This window comes from Bemisia tabaci, chromosome 4, assembly GCF_918797505.1.
Source record: "Bemisia tabaci chromosome 4, PGI_BMITA_v3".
NCBI lineage: Eukaryota > Metazoa > Arthropoda > Insecta > Hemiptera > Aleyrodidae > Bemisia > Bemisia tabaci.
Window position 1 is genome coordinate 3,475,129 of NC_092796.1, and position 22,808 is coordinate 3,497,936.

The following is a 22,808-nucleotide window of genomic DNA, read 5'->3' on the forward strand; positions in this document are numbered from 1 at the left end:
TTACCAGGGAAAGACCGACTTTTATAAACACTTAATTTCTCAGGAGGTAAGTTCAGTGGCGCGTTGCTAGTGTATTTTCTTCGGAAAATACACTATTTCTTTTTTTATAGTGGTTGCTTCCCCCGTAGGCCTACCAATCCACTTCATGACTAATTACGGAAAAAACAGAGAGGGATGAAGGAGTTTTACGTATCCTCCCGCCCGTACAAATGGACCATCTTTTTTTTTTTTTTTCGCCAGAAGGGCCGAGGGTTTCTTTTACCGCCCTCTAACTTGCACCATACCGGGTCCTGGTTATGGATTCAGCCGTCGTAGGAAAGCGATGGCCGCCGGCCGACTGAACGAAGTGCCGAAACACCACTGCATCCTTCGAACCAAAGCTACGGTATCGTACGCCCCCTGTTATAAATTTACGAGGCGTTAGAATATTTAAAATTCCTAGACCCACTCTCTGTTAGGGGAGGGGAGACAAAGAAAAAGAATGAAAAGAAAAAGAGCGAGCCCTACTGGCACGCTTCAAAAGACAAAGAAAAAAAAGAAAAAAGTAACATAATTGAAATTATGTTACTACGCGGGAGGGGTTGGGGGACTCTACTTTAAAACGCGAACCTACAAGTAATTACTGGTTTTCTTTGCTCTTTGTCTTTTAGAAAGCAAAAAAAAAAGTTAGTAGAAAAAGAGGAGGAACCAACACCGGGAAGTGCGTTAAATCGCTAAAAGACAAAGAGAAAAGAAACCTCAAAAAATAAAAAAGAACAACAAATTAGAACTAGCATGCGACAAGCAACACATAACACACACGAGCATCATGTAACGTTTAAAAGCAACACGTAACATATACAAGCAACATATAGCACACAAGCAACATGTAACACGCAAGGAACATGTAACACACAAGCAATACGCAACACACACAAGCAACACGCAACACACTCAAGCGACACGCAACACACATACGCAACACGCATACGCAACACGCATCAGTAGAAACATATAACACATAGATAACAAATGTAACATATAAATAACATATAACACATAAATAACATATAACACATGAATAACATATAACACATAAATAACATATAACACATATAAAACATATAACACACATGCAACACATAATACCTTTACCAACGAGTCCTGGCCAGGGACTGCCCGATCCACCCCTCGTGCCTATATTTATAACGTACGGCGTGGTGCAAACAAAGCCCGGGAGCATTTTCAGCTGTGACGTCACGTTGGCTATCACCGTAAACCAATCAAATGCGTTGAGAAAAAAAACATCGAAGTGAAAATAAAGCACCGAGGTTGGGAGCCTATCGCGATTGAGTTTGCTCTTGGAGGCCTTAGAGCCTGAAAGGGCAGCCAACTTTTCTCCACGGAATATTCGAAACCGAATTGTAGTTGTTGCCAACCTTTACTTGACCCATTGAAGTGAAACCAGAGTACACCTAGGTTCGAAGACTTTCATAAGTAAAATCGTTATTTGGAGGCCGTGTAGGGCTTGAAAGGGCTGAACCTCCCCACATGAAAAATTCAGTCGTTGCCAACCTATAAATTCGAAGGGGGGATCCATCATAGTACCAAGCCTAGTCAAGGAAAAATCCCTAGTTTCCGGAAAAAGAAGAAAAAAAACTAGTAAATCCATACATGCTCCACGACGACTCAAACGTCATCAGACGTTTGTCATTTGAACTGACCAACCCCAGCATCGTTTTTTTGGGTGACGTCCTAGCGAAAACTTGTCCCTTTAAATATTGTCGGCAATTTACTCGGCTACAACTTTGCTGATAACTAATTTTACGCTCCGACGAATATTAAGCTATTTATTCCCGGAAAAGCGCGTAAAAACGTGATTTTCGGCAGTTTTCCGGCTTTTCCGGAAAACGCACATGGCGGATTTGGTGGGAAGCATCAAATTCGGATTCAGCGACCAAAAATACATAAGAATCAGCTTTAACCTCTTCTGACCTCTTTCTTGCATTCATACCCCCCTATTGGTACTGGACTAACTATGCCATTACTAATCATCGATTGAAATCTGTGCCGCTTGGGTGAGAACCACACATCCAGAAAATAACGCTGGTAGAATAGATAGTAAAAAAAAAGAATCGAAGGAATTAAAAAAAAAAAAAAAAAAAAAAAAAAAAAAAAAAAAACTACATGTTTTCTGCTTTATGGCCTTTGATGGAACTACTAAACGATGCGTAAACGGATTGGTTGATTCATCTAGTTGAATTTTGCCTTCAATTTTGCCGCATAGGCAAAAAAAAAAAATTCAGAGAGCGCCTCGAAAAACATGCATCTATTTCGCTTCTAAGGCTCTGTCTTTGATTGAGCAGGCTTGTAGCTGTGAGCTCATCACTGTTCTCGGCCCTTTGAAAAAATTACACTTAAATGTGTTCCCAATAATTATCTCGACCATAAAAATACTATTTAGAGTAAATCATTCGTTTCGCTCCAACCCACCGGCTTGAGTAAATTACGAATGATTTTTAGTCTTTTTTTTCCATTGTTTCAATATAATGCTTAAGGATAAGCCGTGTTCTTGAATATTAACTTTCTCAACACTTACTTATACTTTACTCGTACTCTATATTATTCCCCCCTCTATTAAACCTCCAGAGGACACGCAGCGCACACTAAGGGTTGGGCTTCGCAGCAGCTACACTGGAAAAAAAAAAACACATTGGATCTGGAGTCCAGACTCTTGAAAACATTGACAAGAAAAAATAATCTTGATTCAATCGGATTTTTGCTTGAATCAAGGATTTTCTTGATCAAGATTATTTTTTCTTGTCAATGTTTTCAAGAGTCTGGACTCCAGATCCAATGTGTTTTTTTTTTCCAGTGTAAGTGTAAGGGCTATATATTTACGCTCCTTATATATTTTGCTTTAGATCTATGAACATCTGAAAACTTTTCACGATTGAATATTATTTGTCAAACTTGAATAGCACACCCAGAAGTTCAATACGCGTGACGAGTGTCACCTGTAGAGAGGAATAGTTGTTGACAATTCAAAAGAGGCCCCGGGTATTATTGATTTAGAAGGTTTTGGAAACAGAAAATTCATTGTAAAAAATTTTGATTGCGAATCCATGGAAATTGTGCATTTCGAAAGTATTTCTATTGATCAAAATGAAATCTGAGATTATCAAGCTAGCAAAACGTGAAAAAAGAAGAAACATTGAAGTAAGATATGGATTTATTTGGGTTCAAGGCATCTCAGGTTGTGGTCAGAAAAGCTCGTTTTTGACCAGTTTTTGACTGTTTCTCGGCTCAGGAAGCCTCGCCGAGAGTCAGGACCATACGGAATCGATTCTACGCCTCCAAAAACGTAGGATGCGACTGAAATCTCGAAATTTCTTTCTCAGTCAAAAATCGAGAAAAATCGACAGGGGTTACATGGACTAAATTTTTAGCATGAAGATCGAAAGTTCACCGATCGGGCCGAAACCAAATAAGCTAGCTTGGAATTGACCCGCTGAGTACGATTTTCCAGTCGGAAAAGTTCCGCGAGTCCCTCCCTTCGAGCTATCCGCTTAAAAAGCTCCTGTAAAAGAGTCAAAATGTGGTCAGAAAAGCTCGTTTTTTTACCAGTCTTTGACTGTTTCTTGGCTCAGGAAGCCTCGCCGAGAGCCGGGACCGTGCGAGATCGATTCTGCGCCTCTAACCACGACTACAATTTGACGAATTGACAAGTACGGAGCTTGCAAATTGCCGGCGATTGCTGACTCCCTGCGACTTATACACTGATAATTATTTCAGAGATAACAAGGCGAATACAGGCAGTTTTTAAAAAAATTGAGATAGTTTTAATTTCAAGTAAAACTAGTCTTGATGCATATTCCGTGAAAAATTCGCTCCCAAATTCCAATTTTTAAGCATCAAAATGTCAGTTTGAACTTTTATTCTGCCATAAGGATCCATGTATAATTTCGAAACTTCAAACACGTATTTCTCGAAATAGGAGAAACTGCACTTGTGCGCCATGTGCGCCTTGTCCTCCAAGCCTATCAATTATCTCGTGACGTTGACACCTTTGGATCTGAGCTCGCTTGGAATTGACCCGCTGAGTTCGATTTTCGAGTCTGGAAAGCTCCGCGAGTCCCTGGCTTTGAGCTACCCGCTGAAAACGCTCCAGAGAAGCAGGCAAAAAGTGGTCAGAAAAGCTTCTTTTTTGACCAGCTTATGACTGTTTCTCGACTCAGGAAGCCTCGCCGAGTGTCGGGAGCGTGCGGAATCGATTCTACGCCACCGACTACATAGGATGCGACTGAAATCTCGAATATTTTTCTCCGTCCCAAATCGAGAAAAATCGACACGGATAACATGGACTAAATTTTTCGGGTCAAAATGGAAATTTCGCCGATAGGGTCGGAACCAAGTAAGCTCGCTTGGAATCGACCCTTGACCGATTTCTGTATCGAATGTGAGGTTTTTTTCCAAACACTATTCTGCTTTCATTTCTCTTAATTTTGCCGATTTTTGGGTTTAGAATGATTCTTTAGACTCATGCGCAGGGGCTATCGTCCTTTTTTTTGCTGAAAATTCAAAATCTGCCGAGGTTTTTTATCTAAAAGATAAAAAAAAAGCGACAAAATTGCATCCAAAAATGGTTTGCAGGGGGCGAGTCTATGGTACGTGTACACGTAAAATTGCTAAAAATCAAAATCTTGACTGATCCTATTTTCGAAATACGCGATTTGAGATTTTCATAGTAAATACAACTTTTCCACTGATTTTGATCCGATTTTTTATTTATTTGTACATTGAATCGGTGTTGATCGGTTAACGTTTTCATTTTTCGTTCGATTCATGTCGATCATACATACCCTCTCGTTACACGCACACTTCCTTTCATACCCTTTTTTTTAACTGAAAAATTCGTCTTCAGCTGAGTCTGCGGCAATTGTTGATACGAATATGTTGTGCGTGCTGGTTTCAGGTCATTACATACACGAACCTCTGAAGGCGTTTTATGTGCGAGAGCAATTCGCCTTCAGCTGCGTCTGCAGCAATTGTTGTTACGAATATGTTGTGCGTGCTGGTTTCAGGTCATTACATACACGAACCTCTGAAGGCGTTTTATGTGCGCAAGTGGCGTAACCTGTTGGAGAACTGGCGAATTGCTCTCGCACACAAAACGCCTTCAAAGAGTCGAGTATGTAACTACCTGAAACCAGCACGCACCGCATACTCGTAACAACAATTGCCGCAGACGCAGCAGAAGGCGAATTTTTCGGTTAAAAAAAAGAGTATGAAAGGAAGTGTGCGTGTAAAGAGAGGGCATGTATTCGATCGACTTGATTCGAACAAAAAATAAAAACGTTAACCGATCAACACCGATTCAATGTACAAATAAATAAAAAGTGCATCAAGATCAGTAGAAAAGTTCCATTTACTATGAAAATTTCAAAGCGCGTATTTCGGAAATAGCACTAGCCAAGATTTTGATTTTTTCGCGATTTTAAGTGTGCACGTACCATGGACTCACCCCGAGCAAACCATTTTTGGGTACAGTTTTGTCGCATTTTTTTTTTTTTTTTTTTTTTTTTTCTTTTTTTTCTTCAAAACCACTGTGCCGGGACTCATGCGGAATTTGAGATACACCCTAACGCCATAGGAGCAACGAATTGGACCAAGTTCAGCAGGAACTTACCAGTTACGATGCCGCATTTTGAAAAGAGAAGAGTTTGAAGTAGTTTAATACAATTAGTCTTGCATCGTGTCCTGGCTAAAATTCAAAGTCGAGAAAACATTTTTAAGCCTGAAAGCACGTTAAACTTCACATTTAACATTACCTAAGTTTTATGAATAAATGAAACTTCAAACCTGAAACCTGGTTCAAACTGAAAGCGACTAGATGTATCTCTATTAAACGTCGTTGATTTTATGCGTAACGGCAAAACATGGGCTGCCAACAAGTAACCTCTCTGTAACAACGAAAATTGGATGGTAAATGTTTTTTTTTTTTTTTTTTTTTTTTTTTTGATTTCATGGATTAAAAAGATGGAAAAACGACGCACACAAAGTGAAAATTTGTTCACCTCTCATAGTTATCGCAGGTTGACATTAAAATCGATCTGCGTAGTAATGAACCCAAATAGACGGTGAAACTACGAGGCCACGTATCTCAGTTTGTAACGTTGCAGACTTCCTGTCATACATTATTCTATCATGAAAACCATTCAACGTCAATTTTTTAAAACCCCGGGATTTTTCGTCTGCGTGAAGAAAACTGGGTGGAAAATCCAAGGAATGAAATTGCTTTGCTCTCCGCCAAAAAGTAAAATGGGAGCGGAGATTTTTGAATACCGCAAACGCACAGTTCCGATTCTCGGCGAGACTTCCGAAGCCGAGAAACAGTCAAAATCTGGTCAAAAACGAGCTTTTCTGACCACTTTTGGACTCGTTCTCTAGAGCGTTTTAAGCGGATAGCTCTAAGCGAGGTACTCGTGGAGCTTTTCCGACTGGAAAATCGCACTGAGTGGGTCAATTCCAAGCGAGCTTCCCTGGTTTCGGCCCAATCCGCGAACATTCGCCTTTGACCCGAAAAATTTAGTCGATGTAATACATAAGTCGATTTTTCTCGTTTTTGGACTGAGAAAAAATTTCGGGATTTCAGTCGCATCCTTCGTATTTGGAGGCGTGAAATCGATTCCGCACGGTCCCGACTCTTGGCGAGACATCCTGATCCGGGATAAGGTCATAAACTGGTCAAAAACGAGTTTTTCAGCCCAATTTTTGACTCTTTCTCTGGAGCGTTTCAGCGGATAGCTTACAGTGAGGGACTTGCGGAGCTCTTCCGACTGGAAAATCGCACTCAGCGGGTCATTTCCAAGCGGCCTAAGTTGCTTTCGGTTCGATCAACGAATTTTCGATTTTGACGCTTAAAATTCGGTTAATGTAACGCCTGTCGATTTTACTCGATTTTGGACTGATAAAAAAAAAACAAGATTGCAGTCGCATCCTACGAATTTGGAGGCGTAAAATCGATTCCGTACGGTCTCGACTCTCGGCGAGTCTTCCTGAGCCGAGAAACAGTCAATAACTGGTCGAACACGAGCTTTCAGACACATTTTTGACTCTTTCTCTGGAGCGTGTTCAGCGGATAGCTGGAAGCGAGGGACTCGCGGAGCTTTTCCGACTGGAAAATCGCACTCAGCGGGTCATTTCCAAGCGGCATAACTTGCTTTCGGCTCGATTGGCGAACTTTCGATTTTGACGCTAAAAACGTGCGGAATCGATTCTACGCCACCGACTACATAGGATGCGACTGAAATCTTGAAATTCCTTTCTCAGTCCCAAATCGAGAAAAATCTACAGGGGTACGAACCACGGACTAAATATTCGGGGTCAAAATTGAAAGTTCGCTGATCAGGCTGAAACCAAGGAAGCTCGCTTGGAATTTACCCGCTAAGTGCGATTCTCCAGTCTGAAAAGCTCCGCGAGTCCCTCGCTTCGGGCTGTCCGCTGAAAACGCTCTAGACATAGAGTCAAAAATTGGTCAGAAAAGCTCGTTTTTGAATGTTCTTTGGCTAAGGAAGCCTTGCAGAGAGCCAAGACTGTGCGGAATCGATTCTACGCCTTTAACTTCATAGGATGCGACTGAAATCTTGAAATGTTTTTCTCAGTTCCAAATCGGGAAAAATCGACAGGGGTTGCATGGACTAAATTTTTAGTTTCGAAATCGATACTTCGCCGATCGGGCAGGAACCAAGTAAGGTCGCTTGTTGTTAGGTCCTCCTGTTAGGTTTGTAGGCGCCAATGCGCGCGTCGCGCTGGCAGCACGCAGCGTACCGCTCGGCTCTGTTTGGCTCTATTATTAAAGTCGGGGAATCTTCGTTTTTCAAAGCATTATTTTGAAATGTTAGCACACATTGCATGGATTAATTTCAATTGATGAAAAGAAAAATAAGATTACAGGGAAGTATAATGCGTGTTTAGTAAATATTAAGGTGGTTCCATGATTTCCAAAGCACTTAAATTATATCTGCTATATTTCGTGCTTTTACAGTACTGCAGCGTGGTGTACTTGCAACAAAACGCTCAAAATTGGACGTATTTGACTCTAAGAGATCTATGTACAAATGGGTTCAGACCGAAGATTGCGTGCTTCTTGGGTTTTCCCCCTCTTTTATTAATTCTTGTATAGATTTTTTCAACACAACTGCGGCTCATCGACATTAATATCGATGTCTCCGCTTGGATAAGAAAAGGTTTTATAAATATTTGCCACGTTTTTAAAATGTAAATCGACGGTGTAAGTCGGCAATCACATAACTCGTTTACGGTGTCTGAAAATTTCCGCCTCTATGTTATTTTTTTTAAAGAAGAACAAATTGACATCATTCCTTGAAATTTTTACAGAATAGTCTTCGCACAGAGAGGAAAAATCAAGAAAGTTTTAAAGGATTGCCGTTGAATAGTTTTCCGTTAAAAAAATAATGTATGACAGGAAGTCCGCGAAGTCGCAAACCGAGTTACGTGATTGCCGACCTACACCGTCGAAATGTTTTTAAATGAACAGAAAACTCAGGAAAAAATTAAGATGAGTGTAGGAACCGTTTTCGAGTTAAGGGTGGGCAAAGGGATCAAACTCTGGCCTCACTTTTCGCTATTTTCTTGTTCAACTGATGTGTCTACGGTTATGTTTAATTGAAAATGTCATTAACCCCGGTTCCTACGAATTTTTACCCGCAAAATCGAGTTTTAACGTTAATGAGTAAATATTTCGATCGGTTTTATCGAATTTTTATGATTTTTTACAGAATAAAGAAGATTTTTTGGGATTGAAATTTTTCATTTTTGATTCATGGATGACTGAATGCACCTGATATGACCCCCGGCTATCGCTCCTGAAGCGATCGGGCTCCTTAGGCTCCTCCACAGCTCCTCAGGGTTCAGGGGGCTGACCCCCGCGTTCGGCTCCTTAGGGTTCAGGGGGCTGACCCCCGCGGTCGGCTCCCTAGGGTTCAGGGGGCTGACCCCCGCGGTCGGCTCCTTAGGGTTCAGGGGGCTGACTCCCGCGGTCGGCTCCTTAGGGTTAAGGGGGCTGAACTCCATTTTCGGCTTCTTAGGGTTCAGGGGGCCGACCCCCATGTTCAGCTCCTTAGGGTTCAGGGGGCTGACCCCCAAGTTCGACTCCTTAGGGTTCAGGGGGCTGAACTCCATTTTCGGCTTCTTAGGGTTCAGGGGGCTGACCCCCGTGTTCGGCTCCTTTGGGTTCAGGGGGCTGACCCCCATGTTCGGCTCCTTAGGGTTCAGGGGGCTGACCCCCAAGTTCGGCTCCTTAGGGTTCAGGAGGCTGACCCCCGCGTTCGGCTCCTTAGGGTTCAGGGGGCTGACCCCCACGTTCGGCTCCTCAGGGTTCAGGGGGCTGACCCCCACCTGTGGCTCCTTAGGGGCCAGGGGGCTGACCCCCGCGATCGGCTCCTTAGGGTTCTGGGGGCTGACCCCCACGTTCGGCTCCTCAGGGTTCAGGGGGCTGACCCCCACGTTCGGCTCCTTAGGGTTCAGGGGGCTGACCCCCGTGTTTGGCTCCTTAGGGTTCAGGGGGCTGACCCCCATGTTCGGCTCCTTAGGGTTCAGAGGGCTGACCCCCACGTTCGGCTCCTTAGGGTTCAGGGGGCTGACCCCCGCGTCCGGCTCCTTAGGGTTCAGGGGGCTGACCCGCGCGTTCGGCTCCTCAGGGTTCAGGGGGCTGACTCCCGTGTTCGGCTCCTTAGGGGCCAGGGGGCTGACACCGCGTTCGGCTTCTTAGGGGCCAGGGGGCTGACCCCCGCGTTCGGCTCCTTAGGGGCCAGGGGGCTGACCCCCGCGATCGGGTTTTTAGGGTTCAGGGGGCTGACCCCCACGTTCGGCTCCTTAGGGTTCAGGGGGCTGACCCCCACGTTCGGCTCCTTAGGGTTCAGGGGGCTGACCCCAAAGTTCGGCTCCTTAGGGTTCAGGGGGCTGAACTCCATTTTCGGCTTCTTAGGGTTCAGGGAGCTGACCCCCGTGTTCGGCTCCTTAGGGTTCAGGGGGCTGACCCCCATGTTCGGCTCCTTAGGGTTCAGGGGGCTCTCCCCCAAGTTTGGCTCCTTAGGGTTCAGGGGGCTGACCCCCACGTTCGGCTCCTTAGGGTTCAGGGGGCTGACCCCCATGTTCGGCTCCTTAGGGTTCAGGGGGCTGACCCCCACGTTCGGCTCCTTAGGGTTCAGGGGGCTGACCCCCGCATTCGGCTCCTTAGGGTTCAGGGGGCTGACCCCCAAGTTCGGCTCCTTAGGGTTCAGGGGGCTGACCCCCGCGTCCGGCTCCTTAGGGTTCAGGGGGCTGACCCGCGCGTTCGGCTCCTCAGGGTTCAGGGGGCTGACCCCCACGTTCGGCTCTTTAGGGTTCAGGGGGCTGACCGCTGCGTTCGGCTCCTTATGGTTCATGGGGCTGACCCCCGCGTTCGGCTTCTTAAGGTTCAGGGGGCTGACCCCCACGTTCGGCTCCTTAGGGTTCAGCTGGCTGACTCCCGTGTTCGGCTCCTTAGGGGCCAGGGGGCTGACCCCGCGTTCGGCTCCTTAGGGTTCAGGGGGCTGACCCCCGCGTGCGGCTCCTTAGGGTTCAGGGGGCTGACCCCACGTTCGGCTCTTTAGGGTTCAGGGGGCTGACCCCCGCGTTCGGCTCCATAGTGTTCAGGGGGCTGACCCCCACGTTCGGCTCTTTAGGGTTCAGGGGGCTGACCCCGCGTTCGGCTCCTTATGGTTCAGGGGGCTGACCCCCGCGTTCGGCTTCGTAAGGTTCAGGGGGCTGACCCCCACCTTCGGCTCCTTAGTGTTCAGGGGGCTGACTCCCGTGTTCGGCTCCTTAGGGGCCAGGGGGCTGACCCCGCGTTCGGCTCCATAGGGTTCAGGGGGCTGACCCCCACGTTCGGCTCCTTAGGGGCCAGGGGGCTGACCCCGCGATCGGCTCCGTAGGGTTCAGGGGGCGGACCCCGCGTTCGGCTCCTTAGGGGCCAGGGGGCTGACCCCGCGTTCGGCTCCTCAGGGTTCAGGGGGCTGACCCCCGCGTTCGGCTCCTTAGGTTTCAGGGGGCTGACCCCCGCGTTCGCCTCCTTATGGTTCAGGGGGCTGACCCCCGCGTTCGGCTCCTTAAGGTTCAGGGGGCTGACCCCCACGTTCGGCTCCTTAGGGTTCAACGGGCTGAATCCCGTGTTCGGCTCCTTAGGGGCCAGGTGGCTGACCCCGCGTTCGGCTCCTTAGCGTTCAGGGGGCTGACCCCCACGTTCGGCTCCTTAGGGTTCAGGGGGCTGACCCCCGCGTTCGGCTCCTTAGGGTTCAGGGGGCTGACCCCCGCGTTCGGCTCCTTAGGGTTCAGGGGGCTCACCCCCGCGTTCGGCTCCATAGGGTTCAGGGGGCTGACCCCCGCGTTCGGCTCCTTAGGGGCCAGGGGGCTGACCCCCGCGTTCGGCTCCTTAGGGTTCAGGGGGCTGACCCCCGCGTTCGGCTCCTTAAGGTTCAGGGGGCTGACCCCCACGTTCGGCTCCTTAGGGTTCAGGGGGCTGACCCCCGTGTTCGGCTCCTTAGGGGCCAGGTGGCTGACCCCGCGTTCGGCTCCTTAGGGTTCAGGGGGCTGACCCCCGCGTCCGGCTCCTTAAGGTTCAGGGGCTGACCCCCGCTTTCGGCTCCTTAGGGCTTAGGGGGCTGACACCCGCGTTCGGCTCCTTAGGGTTCAGGGGGGCGTCCCCGCCGCCCGGAGTTTATCGAATGGCAAGATGCATGGTATGCAATGGGTATGCAAGATGACTGCCGTGATGCACGAATAGTGGTATCAGAATTTCGCATTAAGTTTACGCATTGATTTGAAGGCGCTTTTCTGTATCCTCTGTGAGTGGCCTCGTAGAATGATTTTGACCAAAAAGTTCATAATTTTGGGTTTTAAATCGTGCCGCATATTTGAAAAATGCCGAGGAATATCATTTTGAAGAATAATTATATTATTTTTTCGTGTCTACGTCTAAATTCAAAGAAGAAACTGCCGGCGGCTGGATCAGATTGTGTATTTTAAGTCTCTTGGTTCGGTCATCGTATTTCGAAGCGAAATTGAAAGAGTCGCCGTTTACAAATTTGGAACTTTCTCAAAAGCGATTGTGAATTTAAAATGTTTCGCACGGATAAAATGAGCTTTCTTTGATGAACTGTGAATAATCAGAATTGAAGATAGGCACTTTTTCCACTGGTCCATTAGGAAAGCGTAAAACTTGGATGACGGAGCATCGATAACCAACTTAATCTTATCTGATAAGGAAATTTAAGTGTGAAACCCTTTGTTGAGTCCTGAAATGATCCAAAACCACTAACAAGTTTTAAACACATATTGCAAAAATGCGTATCTCCTGATGAAGTGTAGAATATTAATACCAAAAAATGCGAATCTCGGCATTTCTGCCGTATTTTCTAACAGTTCGAGAAATTATTGATTCTGCTGATGGAGTTTGAAAAAACATCTTATACTTGCTATCCTCAAGAAATTTTACCCTTTTACCGACAATTAAGAGGATTGCAGACAGTTTTTTTAACTCTCCTTGAAAATCGTATTTTCCGAGATTCGCACTTCTGCACTTTCACCATCGATAAAGTGCTTTAGTATTGTTTAATTGACATTTGCACAGGCAGTGATTGTGATTGTTCAGTCCGTAATTTTTTTTCTCATTAATTTCCTCATATACATTCACAGGTGTATATGTTGCAGGCAATTAGAATATGCCGGCAAATTGCAATCTTTTCGTGTTTAATCAACAAATTAAATTGTTTTAAAGTGAAAAAACGAGATTGGAAGTAGGGATTATTATGCTTTGAATTCAAACATACGTTAGCCCTTTCTTCTTGGATACATGGTGCCAGCTAGCACATTCGCGAGTCCGTGAAATGTCATCAATAATCTGTGTTAGGTTCGGTTAAGCAACTAAACGAACTCCTCGGCAAAGCGGAGAGTATCGCTGGATTTGAAGGCGTAAAGAAATCTTTACTATATCGATGTTATCGTAATTACAATTTGACGAATTGTCCCGCTGAGTGGATTTTCCAGTCGGGAAAGCTCCTCGAGTCCCTCGCATCGAGTTATCCGTTGAAAACGCTCCGAAGAAAGAGACAAAAAGTGGTCAGATAAGCTAGTTTTGGACGAATTTTTGACTGATTCTTAGCTCAGGGAGCCTCGCCGAGTGTCGGGACCGTGCAGAATCAATTCTTCGCCTTGAACTACGTAGGATGCGACTGAAATCTCGAAATTTCTTTCTCAGTCCCAAATCGAGAAAAATCGACAGGGGTTTAATGGACTAAATTTTTAGCATCAAAATCGAAAGTTCGCTGATCGGATAGAAACCAAATAAGGTCGCTTGGAAATGACCCGCTGAGTGCGATTTTCGAGTCCGGAAAGCTCTGCGAGTCCCTCGCTTCGAGCTATCTGCTGAAAACGCTCAAGAGAAAGGATCAAAAAGTGGTCAGAAATGCTCATTTTTGACCTGTTTTTGACTTGTTCTCGGCTCGACGAAATCAAAAGTTCGCCAATCGGACCGACTCAAAGTAAGGTAACTTTGAATTGACCCGCTGAGTGCGATTTTCCAGTTGGAATAGCTCCGCAAGTCCCTCGCTTCGAGCTAGACGCTGAAGACGCTCCAGGGAAAGAGTCAAAAAGTGGTCAGAAAAGCTCGTTTTTGACCAGTTTTTTACTGTTTCTCGGCTCAGGAAGCCTCGCCGAGTGTCGGGACCGTGCTGAATCGATTCTACGCTTCCAGCAACGTAGAATGCGACTGAAATGTCGAATCTTTTTTCTCAGTCCAAAATCGAGTAAAATCAACAGGCGTTACATTAACTAAATTTTAAGCGTCAAAATCGAAAGTTCGCCGATCGAGCCGGAAGAAAGTAATGCCGCTTGGAAATGACCCGCTGAGTGCGATTTTCCAGTCGGAAAAGCTCCGCGAGTCCCTCACTTTGAGCTAGTCGCTGCACACGCTCCAGAGAAAGAATAAAAAATTGGTCAGAAAAGCTCCTTTTTTACCTGTTTTTGACTGTTTCTCGAATCAGGAAGCCTCGCCAAGAGTCGTGACCGTGCAGAATCGATTCTACGCCTCCAAATACGTAGGATGCGACTGAAATCTTCAATCTTTTTTCTCAGATCCCAAAATCGAGTAAAATCGACAGGCATTACATTAACTAAATTTTAAGTGTCAAAATCGAAAGTTCGCCGATCGAGCTGGAAGCAAGTTATGCCGCTTGGAAATGACCCGCTGAGTGCGATTCTCTAGTCGGAAAAGGTCCGCGACTCCCTCGCTTCGAGCTATCCGCTGAAGACGCCCCAGAGAAAGATTCAAAAAGGAGTCAGAAATGCTCGTTTTTGACCAGTTTCTGAATGTTTCTCGGCTCAGAGAGCCTCGCTGAGAGTCGGGACCGTGCGTAATTGATTCTACGCCTCAAAATGCGTAAGATGCGACTGATATCTCGACATTTTTTTCTCAGTCCCAAATCGAGGAAAATCGACTAGGATTACTTGGACTAAATTTTTAGCGTCAAAATAGATAGTTCCCCGATCGGGTCGGAACAAAGTAAGCTCGCTTGGTATTGACCCTGTGAGTGGGATTTTCGAGTCCGGAAAGGTCCGCGAGTCCCTCGCTTCGAGCTATTCGCAAAAGACGATCCAGAGAGAAACTCAAAAAGTGGCCAGAAACACTCGTTTTTGACCAGTTTGCCTGAAGTCAACGAGACGCCTTCAAATGGCCGGGTATGCAAAATGACTGCCGTGACGCACGAATAGTGGTATCAGAATTTTACATTAAGTTTACGGATTGATTTGAAGGCGCTCCTCTGTATCCATTATGAGTGGCCTTGTATAATGATGTTGACCAAAAAGTTCATAATTTTGGGTGTTTAAATCGAGTTGCATATCGGGAAAATGCCGAGGAATATTATTTGGAAATAATATTAAGATTGTTTTTGGTATCTACGTCCTTTTTAAATGAAGAGAGCGCAGGCGGCTGGATCAGATTGTGTATTTTAAGTCCCTTGGTTCGGTCATCGTATTCTGAAGTGAAACTGAAAGAGTCGCCGTTTACAAGATCGCAACTCACTCAAAAGCTGTCGTGAATTTAAATAGTTTCGCACGGATAATATGAGTTTTCTTTGATTAACTGTGAATAATCATAATTGAAGAAAAAGTACTTTGTCCACTGGTCCATTAGGAAAGCGTAAAGCATGGATTAATGGAGCATCGATGACCAACTAAATCTTATCTGATAAGGAAATTTAAGTGTGAAACCCTTTTTTCCGTCTTTAAATGATCCAAATCCACCAACAAGTTTAAAACACCAAGTGCAAAAACTCGAATCTACTGATGAAGGGTCGATTCTTAGTGCCAAAAACGCGAATCTCGGCATTTCTGCCGTATTTTCTAACAGTTCGAGAAATTATTGAAACTGCTGACGGAGTTTGAAAAAACATCTTATTATTGCCATCCTCAAGAATTATTAATAAGAAGGGTAGAAGGTTAATCCCTTCTGCCGACAATAAAGAGGATACAGAAAGTTTTTTTACTCTCCTGGAAAATCGTGTTTTCCGAGATTCGCACTTCTGCACTTTCACCATCTATGAAGTGCTTTAGTATCGTTTAATTAACATTTCCACAGGCAGTGATTATGATTGTTCAGTCAGTAATTTTTCTTTCTCATTAATTTCTTCACAAAAATTTTCAGGTATATATGTTGCAGGCAATTGGCAATCGCCGGCAAATTGCAATTTATTCGTGTTTAATCAACAAATTTAATCGTTTTAAAGTGAAAAAACGAGATTGAAAGTAGGGATTATTATGCTTTGAATTCAAACATACGTTAGCCCTTTCTTCTTGGATACATGGTGCCAGCTAGCACACTCGCGAGTTCGTGAAATGCCATCAATAATCTGTGTTAGGTTCGGTTAAGCAACGAAACTAACTCCTTGGCATAGCGGAGAGTATCTCTGGATTTGAAGGCGTAAAGAAATCTTTCCTATATCGATGTTATCGTAATTATTCGGACGAGTGTCACCTGTAGAGAGGAATAGTTGTTGACAATTCAAAAGAGGCCCCGGGTATTATTGATTTAGAAGGTTTTGGAAACAGAAAATTCATTGTAAAAAATTTTGATTGCGAATCCATGGAAATTGTGCATTTCGAAAGTATTTCTATTGATCAAAATGAAATCTGAGATTATCAAGCTAGCAAAACGTGAAAAAAGAAGAAACATTGAAGTAAGATATGGATTTATTTGGGTTCAAGGCATCTCAGGTTGTGGTCAGAAAAGCTCGTTTTTGACCAGTTTTTGACTGTTTCTCGGCTCAGGAAGCCTCGCCGAGAGTCAGGACCATACGGAATCGATTCTACGCCTCCAAAAACGTAGGATGCGACTGAAATCTCGAAATTTCTTTCTCAGTCAAAAATCGAGAAAAATCGACAGGGGTTACATGGACTAAATTTTTAGCATGAAGATCGAAAGTTCACCGATCGGGCCGAAACCAAATAAGCTAGCTTGGAATTGACCCGCTGAGTACGATTTTCCAGTCGGAAAAGTTCCGCGAGTCCCTCCCTTCGAGCTATCCGCTTAAAAAGCTCCTGTAAAAGAGTCAAAATGTGGTCAGAAAAGCTCGTTTTTTACCAGTCTTTGACTGTTTCTTGGCTCAGGAAGCCTCGCCGAGAGCCGGGACCGTGCGAGATCGATTCTGCGCCTCTAACCACGACTACAATTTGACGAATTGACAAGTACGGAGCTTGCAAATTGCCGGCGATTGCTGACTCCCTGCGACTTATACACTGATAATTATTTCAGAGATAACAAGGCGAATACAGGCAGTTTTTAAAAAAATTGAGATAGTTTTAATTTCAAGTAAAACTAGTCTTGATGCATATTCCGTGAAAAATTCGCTCCCAAATTCCAATTTTTAAGCATCAAAATGTCAGTTTGAACTTTTATTCTGCCATAAGGATCCATGTATATGTATAATTTCGAAACTTCAAACACGTATTTCTCGAAATAGGAGAAACTGCACTTGTGCGCCATGTGCGCCTTGTCCTCCAAGCCTATCAATTATCTCGTGACGTTGACTCCTTTGGATCTGAGCTCGCTTGGAATTGACCCGCTGAGTTCGATTTTCGAGTCGGAAAAGCTCCGCGAGTCCCTCGCTTCGAGCTATCCGCTGAAAACGCTCCAGAGAAACAGGGGAAAAGTGGTCAGAAAAGCTCCTTTTTGACCAGCTTTTGACTGTTTCTCGACTCAGGAAGCTTCGCCGAGTGTCGGGAGCGTGCGGAATCGATTCTACGCCACCGACTACATAGGATGCGACTGAAATCTCGAATATTTTTCTCCGTCCCAAATCGAGAAAAATCGACACGGATAACATGGACTAAATTTTTCGGGTCAAAATGGAAATTTCGCCGATAGGGTCGGAACCAAGTAAGCTCGCTTGGAATTGACCCTTGACCGATTTCTGTATCGAATGTGAGGTTTTTTTCCAAACACTATTCTGCTTTCATTTCTCTTAATTTTGCCGATTTTTGGGTTTAGAATGATTCTTTAGACTCATGCGCAGGGGCTATCGTCCTTTTTTTTGTGAAAATTCAAAATCTGCCGAGGTTTTTTATCTAAAAGATAAAAAAAAAGCGACAAAATTGCATCCAAAAATGGTTTGCAGGGGGCGAGTCTATGGTACGTGTACACGTAAAATTGCTAAAAATCAAAATCTTGACTGATCCTATTTTCGAAATACGCGATTTGAGATTTTCATAGTAAATACAACTTTTCCACTGATTTTGATCCGATTTTTTATTTATTTGTACATTGAATCGGTGTTGATCGGTTAACGTTTTCATTTTTCGTTCGATTCATGTCGATCATACATACCCTCTCGTTACACGCACACTTCCTTTCATACCCTTTTTTTTAACTGAAAAATTCGTCTTCAGCTGAGTCTGCGGCAATTGTTGATACGAATATGTTGTGCGTGCTGGTTTCAGGTCATTACATACACGAACCTCTGAAGGCGTTTTATGTGCGAGAGCAATTCGCCTTCAGCTGCGTCTGCAGCAATTGTTGTTACGAATATGTTGTGCGTGCTGGTTTCAGGTCATTACATACACGAACCTCTGAAGGCGTTTTATGTGCGCAAGTGGCGTACCCTGTTGGAGAACTGGCGAATTGCTCTCGCACACAAAACGCCTTCAAAGAGTCGAGTATGTAACTACCTGAAACCAGCACGCACCGCATACTCGTAACAACAATTGCCGCAGACGCAGCAGAAGGCGAATTTTTCGGTTAAAAAAAAGAGTATGAAAGGAAGTGTGCGTGTAAAGAGAGGGCATGTATTCGATCGACTTGATTCGAACAAAAAATAAAAACGTTAACCGATCAACACCGATTCAATGTACAAATAAATAAAAAGTGCATCAAGATCAGTAGAAAAGTTCCATTTACTATGAAAATTTCAAAGCGCGTATTTCGGAAATAGCACTAGCCAAGATTTTGATTTTTTCGCGATTTTAAGTGTGCACGTACCATGGACTCACCCCGAGCAAACCATTTTTGGGTACAGTTTTGTCGCATTTTTTTTTTTTTTTTTTTTTTTTTTTTTTTTTTCTTCAAAACCACTGTGCCGGGACTCATGCGGAATTTGAGATACACCCTAACGCCATAGGAGCAACGAATTGGACCAAGTTCAGCAGGAACTTACCAGTTACGATGCCGCATTTTGAAAAGAGAAGAGTTTGAAGTAGTTTAATACAATTAGTCTTGCATCGTGTCCTGGCTAAAATTCAAAGTCGAGAAAACATTTTTAAGCCTGAAAGCACGTTAAACTTCACATTTAACATTACCTAAGTTTTATGAATAAATGAAACTTCAAACCTGAAACCTGGTTCAAACTGAAAGCGACTAGATGTATCTCTATTAAACGTCGTTGATTTTATGCGTAACGGCAAAACATGGGCTGCCAACAAGTAACCTCTCTGTAACAACGAAAATTGGATGGTAAATGTTTTTTTTTTTTTTTTTTTTTTTTTGATTTCATGGATTAAAAAGATGGAAAAACGACGCACACAAAGTGAAAATTTGTTCACCTCTCATAGTTATCGCAGGTTGACATTAAAATCGATCTGCGTAGTAATGAACCCAAATAGACGGTGAAACTACGAGGCCACGTATCTCAGTTTGTAACGTTGCAGACTTCCTGTCATACATTATTCTATCATGAAAACCATTCAACGTCAATTTTTTAAAACCCCGGGATTTTTCGTCTGCGTGAAGAAAACTGGGTGGAAAATCCAAGGAATGAAATTGCTTTGCTCTCCGCCAAAAAGTAAAATGGGAGCGGAGATTTTTGAATACCGCAAACGATGTACGTGGCTTAGGAGTTTCATCGTCAAAATGTTCCTCTCCAGCCCCTAATCCAGGGCCGGATTAAGGGGGTGGTCACATGGGCCGCGGCCCATGGCGGCAATTTTAGGGGGCGGCAAATTTTGCAAATTTTCAAATTTAGGTATAAAAAAAAAACGGATTCAGAAAAAAAAAATTAAAAACGAGAAAAGGCGACAAAATCTCTCATTTCCTGAGAGTTAAAGTATACATATAGTAATGAATTTTTTGCGTTGAATTTGTTCGTCTTTCAGCGATACAAGAGACAGCGCCTTTCATTGGTATAGTTGAGAGAGAAACCAAACACGCAGTTTGGCCTGGAGCGGCGCGGCGCAAAGAGCAATGATGACGAGGATTTTAGTTGAAAAGGATAAGCCCTTCGCGCGCCGCGCCAGTCAGCATGAAACACATTTAGCGCCTACAAGACTCCCCGAATACTTCACGCATTGCGTCAAACGCAGTGCGGTCAGCAGCGGTTGGCGTGAGACTCATAGTGCCTACAAGACTGCATGAATACTTAATGCATTTCGTCAAAAACAGTGCGGTTAGCGCGGTGGCGGAAATTAAAATTATTAAACCACATTCATATTTATTCTTTCATAATTTTTTCGTTCATTTCTTATAAATGGAAGGCCTGGACCACACAGAAGTAGGTTTACGGAACTTAACTTTCGCGCTATGTTCCGTGAACTTTGGCTAGTGTTGACAGGGCTTTCGCAAAAAAATGTGCCCAACACGAATAAACACGTCTTATGCATCCCTCCTACTCCGGCTTGTTCACTTGATGGTTTGTATTGATATTTCAAAACGAATGAAAAGGGGGTGGTCCACGGGCGGCAAGTGGGTATGAATCAGGCCCTGCGGAAGCACTGCAAAATCCCAAAAGATTCTACAAACCTAACAAATTTTTCACGATTTTGGAATGAGAAAAAAATTTCGAGAATACAGTCGGATCCTACGTAGTTGGAGGCGTAGACTCGATTCCGCACAGTTCCGACTCTCGGCGAGACTTCCGAAGCCGAGAAACAGTCAAGATCTGGTCAAAAACGAGCTTTTCTGACTACTTTTTGAATCGTTCTCTAGAGCGTTTTAAGCGGACAACTCTAAGCGAGGTACTCGTGGAGCTTTTCCGGCTGGAAAATCGCACTCAGCGGGTCAATTCCAAGCGAGCTTGCCTGGTTTCGGCCCGATCCGAGAACTTTCGCCTTTTACCCGAAAAATGTAGTCGATGTAACCCATATGTCGATTTTTCTCTTTTTTGGACTGAGAAAAAATTTCGAGATTTCAGTCGCATCCTACGTATTTGGAGGCGTAGAATCGATTCCGCACGGTCCCGACTCTTGGAAAGACTTCCTGAGCCAAGAAACTGTCAAAAACTGGTCAAAAACGAGTTTTTCAGACCAATTTTTGACTCTTTCTCTGGAGCGTTTTCAGCGAATAGCTCAAAGCGAGGGACTTGCGGAGCTTTTCCGACTGGAAAATCCCACTCAGCGGGTCATTTCCAAGCGGCCAGTCTTGCTTTCGGCTCGTTCGGCGAACTTTCGATTTTGACGCTAAAAATTTAGTAGAGCGTTTTCAGCGGATAGCTCGAAGCGCGGGACTCGCGGAGCTTTGCCGACTGGAAAATCGCACTCAGCGGGTCATTTCCAAGCGGCCAAGCTTGCTTTCGGCTCGATCGGCGAACTTTCGATTTTGACGCTGAAAATTAAGTCCATGTAACGCCCGTCGATTTTCCTCGATTATGGAGTGAGAAAAAAAAGTCGAGATATCAGTCGTATCCTATGTATTTGGAGGCGTAGAATCAATTCTGCACGGTCTCGACTCTCGGCCTGACTTCCTAAGCCGAGAAACAGTCAAAAACTGGTCAAAAACGAGCTTTTCTGACCAATTTTTGACTCTTTCTCTGAAGCATTTTCAGCGGATAGCTCGAAGCGCGGGACTCGCGGAGCTTTTCCGACTGGAAAATCGCACTCAGCGGGTCATTTCCAAGCGGCCAAGCTTGCTTTCGGCTCGATCGGCGAACTTTCGATTTTGACGCTAAAAATTTAGTCCATGGAACCCCAGTCGATTTTCCTCGATTTTGGACGGTGGGAAAAATCCGAGATTTCAGTCGCTTTCTACGTAGCTGGAGGCGTAGAATCGATTCCGCACGGTCCCGACTTTCGGCGAGACTTCCTGAGCCGAGATACAGTCAAAAGCTGGTCAAACACGAGCTTTTCAGACCAATTTTTGACTCCTTCTCTGGAGCGTGTTCAGCGGATAGCTCGAAGCGCGGGACTCGCGGAGCTCCTCTGACTGGAAAATCCCACTCAGGGTCATTTCCAAGCGGCCTAACCTGCTTTCGGCTCAAACGGTGAACTTTCGATTTTGACGCTAAAAATTTAGTAGAGCGTTTTCAGCGGATAGCTCGAAGTGAGGGACTCGCGGAAATTTGCCGACTCGAAAATCGAACTCAGCGGGTCAATTCCAAGCGAGCTTTCTTGGTTTCAGCCGGATCGGTGAACTTTCGATTTTGACCCTAATAATTTACTCCATGCAACCCTTGTCGATTTTCCTAGATTTTGGAGTGAGAAAAAAATTCGAGATTTCTGTCGCACCCTAATTTTTTGGAGGCGTAGAATCGATTCCGCACGGTCCCGACTTTCGGCGAGATACCTGAGCCGAGATACAGTCAAAAACTGGTCAAAAACGTTATTTTCAGACCAATTTTTGACTCTTTCTCTAAAGCGTTTTCAGCGGATAGCTCGAAGGGAAGGACACGCGGAGCTTTTCCAACATTCATGCTTCACAGATAGAAGAAAAGTAAAGGAAATTTTCTTAAAATGACTTCAGGACGTCAAATGTCCCTTATTTTTGGAGTTTTCAGGGTCAAACTGGCGCCAAATTTCATATTTTCTTGCCCTATGCGGCGGTACCACTACCAATAACTCAAATTTAAAGTTTTGAAAGATGAGGTCCCTTGCGGTTCCATATCGATGGCCAAAGCGTAAAACCATGTATCTCCATTTACAACGTAGCAGACTTCCTGCCATGATTTTTTTTTCGGTTGAAAAACTTATTAACCTAATTTTTTGAAATGTGTTTTCCTAATTTCTCTTCTCTATTAGCAGAATATACCGTAGAGACTTGTTTCTTTTCGAAAAAATAAAATAGGAGCAGAGATTTTGAAACACCGCAACGGAGATTCGTGGTTTCGCACTTTAGCCTCCACTGAAAAAAAAGAACGCCGGCCGTGGAAGCCGAACTTCCGGGCGATATAGACATCCCGTCTGCGTTCCGGGTTCGAAGGTCAGAAGTTTCGGGTTCGAAGGTCAGAAGTTCCGGGCTTGGCACCAGGAGCAATTGAAGCTACGGCTTCAGTATCCGGAAGTTTCGGTCACTGAGCCCGGAACGGACGGTATGT